This window comes from Saccoglossus kowalevskii, chromosome 5, assembly GCF_978046115.1.
Source record: "Saccoglossus kowalevskii chromosome 5, keSacKowa6.1, whole genome shotgun sequence".
Lineage (NCBI taxonomy): Eukaryota > Metazoa > Hemichordata > Enteropneusta > Harrimaniidae > Saccoglossus > Saccoglossus kowalevskii.
The window spans coordinates 27,865,154-27,874,889 of record NC_140645.1 but is presented as its reverse complement, the minus strand read 5'-3'; positions in this window follow the sequence as shown (position 1 = coordinate 27,874,889).

Sequence of the window (9,736 nt, the reverse complement as noted above, 5' to 3'; positions counted from 1 at the left end):
GACTCGTTGTCTGAAAGATTCTTGTAACACTGTTCAACCAAACCCTATGCCCGACGGCGTTTTGAAGATAAACACATTGTCAATCATTTGTGAAAATTTCAAAACATAAGGTCAAAGCGTCTAGAGGCTATTTTTTTTAAAGTTCTGGGATGTGCACTAAAAAGAAGCTGAGATAATTGCTAATTTGCATAACAATTCACTCAGTGAACAGTTTGCTAATGCTCATAATTAAAATGGCTGTAACATTTCCAAATTTTAATGTATTATCGTTTTTGTTAAAAGTTAAATATAGTGCATAATATGGAGATCCCGTCATTTCTTTTTTTCACCTTGTTTCTTTTTCATTATTTATGTACACCCTTGCTAAATCTTGCTAAGCATTCGAAAGAGAGAATGTTTTCCCCTGTTATCTATAATTTAAAATCGTTTTTTTTAGTATGTTCCACTATTCACAATTCTACAATTCTACAGTCTATAGCCAAAACTGTTTGGATAATAAAAAGCGAAAATAAAATATTTCACTCACAAGTGCAAACAAACCTGCATCTCTACCTTAAAATGGAAAGTAATGCATCGACGTTCGACGTGTCGTTTTTCACGAGTTTGTCAGTACGTAGAGTAGAACTTGTAAGTTTATCTTTCAATTTAGTATTTCGACGATATGCAATAAGGGTAGGAATTGAAAAAAAAATGTTACTGAGTAACTGATCATTCCAAATTAAGTCCCAGTTTTTAATAGGGCTCTTTTTAGCTTAGACCCTTATATATAAGGGTTGAATGTAGTTGCGAATATTGTTTGTCCTTTATCATTAGGCATTGATTCACGCAAATGTGAGATACGATTGTCATGTTCATTGATTGAAGAGTATATTTCGATATCGTTATCTATGTAATCTCTTTCACGCAATTCATTAATAAATAGATTACATTTATGTAAGACATCGTTTACATTATTACATGTTTGAGCATACCGAATGGTTTCGCCTTTAATACATCCTTTGAATACTGATGTAGAGTGACAGGAATTGCGTTTCAAATATTGAAGCGTTACCGTTGACTTGGTGTGCCCTGTCACGTCAAATATATTCAGATCATGGAAGCGTTGTACTTTATATAGGTCAAGGTCAAGGTACGTGGTATGTGTGATTGATTATTCAAATGTCAGCTTTTATGAACAAATGTGTGTAAATCAGATACCATACTTTGAATACCATGAATATGTCATCCCGAAAACAATACCAAGTTTTAATATATCGCGCACCAAGTAGTACAATTCAATTTTCTAGTAGGTGGAATGTAATTCCAGCAATCTCAGCTGAAGATGGTGATGCCATGCTAACTCAACATAAGTACAATATTCATTATTAAACTTGAATGTGTTTTTTTTCAGAGTGATTTCATCTATCTATCTATATCTATGCTATCTTGGAGAATATTTAATGCTCAAAAAACAATCTCAACAACATCCTTTCAAAATAAAATCAACATGGAATCCACCAGACTCACATAACAGTAGCCTCGAGAATTACCTTGAGGCAACCAAAGTTGAGATATTCAACATTACCAATTAACCCAAACAAAATATGAATTCTGCCAAAAGAGCAGCAATAAATAGACTACATCATGATAATACAATTGTAATAAAACCATTCGACAGAGCTCGAGGCATTGCAATCATGAATACAACTGACTATATAAATAAGCCTTCGTCAACTAAACAACGAGCAATACTATACTAAAATTAGTGGTAAGGACACTATAGTTACAACTCATTTGGTACATGAGCTCGTTACAGAAATGTACAATCTGGAATTAATCGATTACGACACGTATAAATATACAGACCCATTTAACTACAAAGTTAGAACGCCCCGGTGGTATTAACTGCCTATAGTACAACAACCAACACAAGGGGGCAGTATATTCGTCAGTAGATCAATTATCAGTGGTTGCTCTGGTTCGTCTGAGAAAATATCTGAATTGATTGACCACTTTTAATTCCAGTCGTTAAAAGGCAACATACCTACATCAAAAATGCTACTGATGTTATTAACAAAATATACAAGTATCTGATAATACCGTCATTGTAACTATGGATGTCGTATCAATGTATATTAATACTGTTCTCAAAGAAGCGATACGAGCAACCGCTAATGCAATGCAATCGAATTAAAATCACAGTGAAACCATTACCTTTGGAATATGTAATTAAATTTCTTGAAATCATTCTGAAAAAAACACATTCGAGTTTATTAATGGATATTGTACCCAAACGTGTGGAGTTAGCATGGAATCACCTGAATTACTGAATTACACAAATTTGTTCAGGAAGCCAATATGTTTCATAACAAATGTCGGCTCACATTTGAATAATCCATGACGCAAGTCACGTGCCTTGACCTAGATAAAAGACAACTCTTCCATACTCTGAATATATTAGACGTGAAAACGTACACCAATTGACAATGAAAACGTTTCAATATTTGAAACGTAATTCCCGTCAGCCTACATCAGGATTTATTAAAGGCGAAACCATTCGGTATGCTCGATTATGTAATAATCTAAACGATTTCTTGCTTAAACGTAATCTATTTATTGAAAAATTGCGTGCGAAATTACACAGATAACGATATCGAAATTAATGAACATGACAATCGTATCACACATTTACGTGAATCAATGCCTAATAATGAAGGTCGAACAATATTCACAACTACGTTCAACCCTTATATACAAAAAGTATAAGCTCAAAAGAGCCCTATTAAAAACCTGGGACTTAATTCGGAATGATCAGTTACTCATTCACTCAGTACTCAGTAACGTCGAACATTCTGAAAGCTAAATAAATCGAACGATTCGGTAAAGTACTGTTCCGACTGATGATGGGTTCAACAAAGAACCCGAAACTGCACCATCACTCTAGTGAATAATTCAATTACGGATAAATTTGAGTGCTCTATCGACATAGGCTTTCTTCTAATTCAGTTTGTATTCCAATATTGTTTCCGTGTTTACTTCTATCGGGATCACACTTGAAATATTTGTATACGAAATAATACATCTATCACGTATTTAGTTAGCTAATGCAATACTGCCCTCAGTCGGGAAGATATTTGTCAATCCACCGCCCCCATCGATAGTTGCAATACACTGTGACTTTGAACGGGTGAATTGTGTACCTGTAAAACAGAACTTCTACATGTCATAGAGCAAATAAATAACAGTGTTGGGTTTGCTGACATGTTATTTATCTAAAACTGGCAGTAGAATAGATTTCGATACAGAGGCTTAACACAAAGGCAACTTATGAATGAACAAGAGTGACAACCAAGGCAACCTGGTCATGCGATGTCCTGCTCAAAATCAATTGCGTGTTTTCGTATGACACCATAGTATGTATGTACACGTCAAAGGAGTTTGCTTCTAAGCAAGTATTAAATATATGTAATCTAAAAACCTGAATAATAGAAATTATTGTTATATTGACAAAAAATCTAATTGTAAATCTAATTGCATTATGACTTCATTCATCTTGACTACTTCTCCACTCCTACGCCGGTAATAAAAAAATAAATTCAATACCACCAGGGACTCGATCCTTCGAGCCCAGACAGCGAAAAATAACCAAATTGTGCAGAACATTTACATCATAATTACTCAAAAAATTTAAATCGTCACGTATTTTATGCGTGAAAACAAAAGCGTTTTGTGCATTTCTTTTTCGGAACATACTAAGAATAAATCCCTCTAAAAATTAGATAAAACACATAACACATAAACCAACTGTCTAAAATCTTTCATTTTTTTTATTTTCAACTTTTATATCGAAATTTCTTTTCATGGAAAATCATTTTACTAAACTAGCGATAGTAATTATATAATCTTTAAAAGCAACCCGAATAGTACGTATGAAGCATGTCATTGTTATACTCTATGTTAGACATCAGTTATTGCACACATGGACTTAGTCATTCAACAACTGAGTACCATGGAATGTAATACAAAGACAGGTCATGAAAAAGGTCATCTATGAATTAAGAGAATCCTAGCAACCAGGGTCCTTGTCCTCGACGCCTTTGATATTCAGATCAGTTTTCTACAATCCTGATAATCAAACTAGGCAATATCGCCACAAGTGATTATTAGGGTGGTGACTCTTGTTTCTAAATACTTGCAAAAGGGAAATACCCGTTTTTTTAGCTTCGACTTGTTTATATGCAGACATGAACTCATGGACGTTTCAATGGATGCACTTTGAATTATATTCATAAGAAGCTTGCTTAGTGCAAGAACAAGTCTTACAGGAGATAGACATCAGACTCTTGACAGTGGTGACAAAATATTGTTGCACGTAAACAAGTTGTTCGAGTCAATTATTCAGCACCTATCAGCAATTATAAATATACTTATCCCCAAACTCACATCAAATGGGGGAAATGGCTTGATAAAAACAAAAGAAATCTACAACGAATTGTGTTATTCTCAACTTGACAGCATTAATATTGTCAGCCCTATGTACTTTTACATTGACTTGACCAGATAAGTTTCAAAGATTATGTCAAGGTGATGAAAAAAATTGTAACTCGGCTTATATAAACGATAGTTTTGTTAAACATACACCTGGTATTATTATTGATTTTGGCAAAGCAGTTTATACAATTAACCAACAGATTGTAATGGCTAATGCATGTTTAAGTCTCTTGTGTGGGCTATCAAGCAAATTTTTGGGATAATGGTAAAATATATAAATCTGTTTAATTTCTTCAAAAGATCATTTTAAGTAGTAAATAGCGCCCTCACTCAACAATAAGTAGAATGGGCTGTTTTGTAAGATTGGTGCATATACATTGAAATAAGTATAGGAGTGTATCGTGTTACAACAACGGCTTAAGTGACAATCTAACCTGCAATGTCTTCCCTACTCCATCCGTCCCTTCCTCCCTCACAACAATTGTAACTGGTCTACACATGCACTATGCACATTGGTTACTTTATTGAACTTATTAATTTGTAATTACTATGTAACATTTCTATGAGTTTTAATGTGTCTGTATATAGTGAAAGTACAAATCTAATTTATTCAGGTAATATAGACTACATATATATGTAATTATAGATAGACTTATTCATTAATTGTGTGTAACCAAAAGATCGTTTATTAGCCAGTGGAAAAAATACTGTCAATACTTTTTACCGCTTGCGTAAGCCATATCTATCCTAACCTGATCCAAATCGTAATGGCAAGACATGTTTGTCTACATTTCATGTGCAAAATGTTTCTCTAATTTCTTGTTTGTCGCTTGTGTAAACTTGCCCCAACCATAACCCTAACGCAACGGCAGGTTTGTTTACAGTTTGTGTGCTACTTATTTTCTCCAAATTTGTGTTTGTTTATTATGCAAACATTATCTGAACAGTCCCTAACTCTAGCGCCTCGATCTCATGTGCAAATATTTTCTCCAATTTGGTGTTTGTCGTTAGGGTTAAAAGGATTAGTTTTTCCTCGAAGCTAGGTTAAATTATGTGTATGTTAGTCCTAGGGTTGAATACCTGTACTATGTTCAAAATGTAATGAGTGAAAACGTGGGTATATTATATCTACTTTTAATAATCTATTTGTTTTATCTAGAATAGAGTCATTGTTATGCAATTTATGTTTTTAGCTTGTTTCGGAAGTCATGTTTCCCATATCTACAATGTGGAAAAGCAGCTTTAAGGTATGGTTAGCTGCTGCTATATTCTTCGATATTCGATTCACATCACACTATATATTTCGACCCTGGTGTAATCATTTGATCTTTGGTCAATATATAAAAACGGCACTCAAAGCGCTACTCTGTATCCAGAGATAACATCACCTTTTCGCAACCATTCATTGTTGAACATTTTGCAACGTGGTCATTATCAATATTGACAACAAAAGTTATTTTCCAACTCGCAATATTTTACTCGTTTTCGGCATAGTACTGACTAAGAAGTAACGTTAAAAGTGGGTTCGTTGATGTGATTTATTGACTAATTTACAATATTCAAGAGAATCAGACTCAGGCAATTTCATTCGGCGAATGAATGAAATTCAATATCCACGGAGTTCCAGTTGTATCAGCGTCAGTTGTTTTCTACACAAAACAACAACTCTGAATTACAGATGCAGCAACTGGTGTTAACACCTAACTCACCCGCTGCTAATCACGTGGTGACAAGTTGTTATCAATGCCATGTTCGTAAACTTGATGAAGCAGCCCTGAACATATGTTACGATAAACGTACACAAACATGCCCAATCAATGTTCATATTTAGTAAGAAATGTTAACTTGATTATTTGATTTGTTTGTTATATGTTATATTTACTGTGTATACTGATCGAACTTTTTAAAATGTATTTTGGATGTAGATGAGTATGCATCACGGGTGTTACAAAGAACACCGTGTTTGTAGACCTTCCTAGGCAATCAATTTTCAGTAAAATGGTTTGCAATATCAAGAAATTGGTGGATCTCCAAAGCGTACATGTGTACTGTACAGTTGGCTGGATCACACTGTCAACCCATCTGGGTTTAATCACAGATAAGGACTGGCCTTGACACTATGAGTAACTTTCCACAATAACTCTGGGTGACGTTATGCACCACATAGTTTTGTCCAAGTGTACTGTCATGAATTTGTTTTTGCGTATCTGTTGGTCGACTTAATTAGCTGATTATTAGCTGAATTGCTGTGTTATGTCTGTCATCGTTTAGGCCTATTTGAAGTTTTGGACGGAACTTGGCTCAGTGATTTGGAACTAATTACCAGATAACCGTCGCGATTCTGACAGTTGGTTTCCATAGTTATTAATGTAGTGAACGATTAATCAAAAGATATGACGTATTCAGTACTTAGTGTGATTGGCTTTATGATTAAAGGTTACGCCCTAGAGTCTTTTTACTGCTTTGTAATTGGTTAGAGTTTTGAAAATGAATAAAGAGAGTTTGAGTTGGTCTTGGGGAGCAGAGCACGATAGACGCAGTCTGAGAGTGGTGGTCCAGTCCTGGAGAGCATTGGGGCGAGTGTTGACGCAGTCTAAAAGAGTCTTGGGTCAGCCTTGAGATAGTCTTGGGGACTTTTTCCCCAGGGCGCTGTGTCTTATAGAGTGCTCGATTGACCGACTAAGACGAGAGCTGAAACGTACTCCGTTGTGTGTGTCTTATTTGACTGTAAAGTATAAGTGACTTCCCCGATCCCGTACCTCAAGGGGACGAGATAGAGAGACGAGACGAGATTCCCCCCTGACACGTGTGGAGAACCACGAGAGAAGAGAATTTTCCCTGTGATACGTGAGTGGAGATCCCGGGCAGGTGTTTAACACATATTGACATCCTGTGAAAAGAAGTGAAATGGCGAAGGTGTGTCTTTCTTGTGAACCGAACTAACTGGCTCCATGGCAGAGACGACTCAGAAACCGCGCTTGACGACTAACACCGTTACCAGTATGGCACCGATGAACGACGCCGAAGAGATGAAGACTTCTGAACCCCTTACGAAGGATGAGTACCGGATAGGACTAAATAATTAAGAATTGAGCGACATTAAAGACAAGAAGATGATAAAGAACGACCCAGAATAACGCGACAAGAGAAGAAGACGCTTATAGACTTTGATTAGAACTTTAGCTATTTGCTTAGAGAACCGCTCGTTGGACACTGTAACTGACACTGTGTAACTCAAGACGTTGAACTCTTTTCCACAACCCTAACCCTATTGCTCAGTAATGTAATGTATTGCTTGCTTTTCCTATCGTTTTTACCGTTTTTTTGTGATATCGAATTGTATGTTATGTAAGCGCCCAGATCTTTGTTTTGAACTGATATTTAGTGACGTTCGAGGTCCTTTATAACGATTTAAGCGCGCCTCAGTGGACAAGTATTTGCAACACAGTGTTTTGAGTTTATGGTGTTTTTATGAGTTTATGAGTAAGGATTATGATGGGGAAAGTAATGCCCCAAAGAGTTTTTAAGAGTTTTGAGATTTGTCGATGTACAGAGATATCGACGTTTTAAGAGTTGTTTTTGTTTACGTGTTGTTTCCGGAATACTTCTGACGTTTTTTGAGTGGAGAGCACCTTTGTAACGTTTTTTAATGTCGTTTTGAGGTGAGAGTTTGGTGCGCCTATATATGTATTGTTTGATAACGCAAGCTTTTGTTCATGATTGACAGGTTTATATGTAATTCAGTAGTTTCTATCGTCTTAGCCTTTCCCGTCTTTTTTGCCAGAGGAGTAATGTGTTATGAAAGCGACATTGTCTTTGAATTCTGTTTCCACGCCGTATGACTTTTGCTTGGATTAACGACTTTTGAGTTCAGTTGAAGTTTATAAGCGTATATGACAGGAGTTTGATTAATAGCTTTTTTATTCATTGTTTATTAGTTACCGCTTTGCAATGCTTTAACCGAGAGACGCATCCCTGGTAATCACGTGATCATGCTGTCGGCTGCAGCGATTGGCTGATCGCATGGTTACACTGCCACGCCTTAGTTTTTTTGACCTTTTGATATAGAGTTTGTAACTTTAGTAACGGAGACAGTGCAGCGAAGGGTTTCCCTCGGCGACCTGTTTGAGAAAAGCGAGTCGATTGGTAGCCTTTCCCTTGTTTTTGATTTATAACCGTTGATATTTGTGACTTTATAACCATTGTATTTAGACTTACAATCATTGTACTTAATTAGTGTGTTTTACTCTTTTTGATTTATTCCTTTTCTTAGTATTGTATTTAACCTGTATGACGATGAGTGGCTGACGGTATCTTTGATTTATGAACGTGTTATGCCAAGAGGCAGAATCTCAGTTTGGGTGAATGGATGTGTCATGAATTTGTTTTTGCGTATCTGTTGGTTGACTTAATTAGCTGATTATTAGCTGAATTGCTGTGTTATGTCTGTCATCGTTTAGGCCTATTTGATGTTTTGGACGGAAATTGGCTCAGTGATTTGGAACTAATTACCAGATAACCGTCGCGATTCTGACAGTTGGTTTCCATAGTTATTAATGTAGTGAACGATTAATCAAAAGATATGACGTATTCAGTACTTAGTGTGATTGTCTTTATGATTGAAGGTTACGCCCTAGAGTCTTTTTACTGCTTTGTAATGGTTAGAGTTTTGAAAATGAATAAAGAGAGTTTGAGTTGGTCCTGGGAAGCAGAGCACGATAGACGCAGTCTGAGAGTGGTGGTCCAGTCCTGGAGAGCATTGGGGCGAGTGTTGACGCAGTCTAAAAGAGTCTTGGGTCAGCCTTGAGATAGTCTTGGGGACTTTTTCCCCAGGGCGCTGTGTCTTATAGAGTGCTCGATTGACCGACTAAGACGAGAGCTGAAACGTATTCCGTTGTGTGTGTCTTATTTGACTGTAAAGTATAAGTGACTTCCCCGATCCCGTACCTCAAGGGGACGAGATAGAGAGACGAGACGAGATTCCCCCCTGACACGTGTGGAGAACCCCGAGAGAAGAGAATTTTCCCCCTGATAGTACTGTGAATATTATATAGCATAGTGTGCATTGAATACAAAAAATATAAAAGTAATTAAATACACAAAATGTTGATTTGGTCATAACAGTTGTAATATTGTAAACTTAATTAAATAAAACTATCACTATTAATTGATACACTTTAAGATATGTGTGTTTAGTGATAGTACTTTCAAATATTGCAATCAAAAAAACTTATTTATTTTAAAAATGGGAACGTTAAACACACAA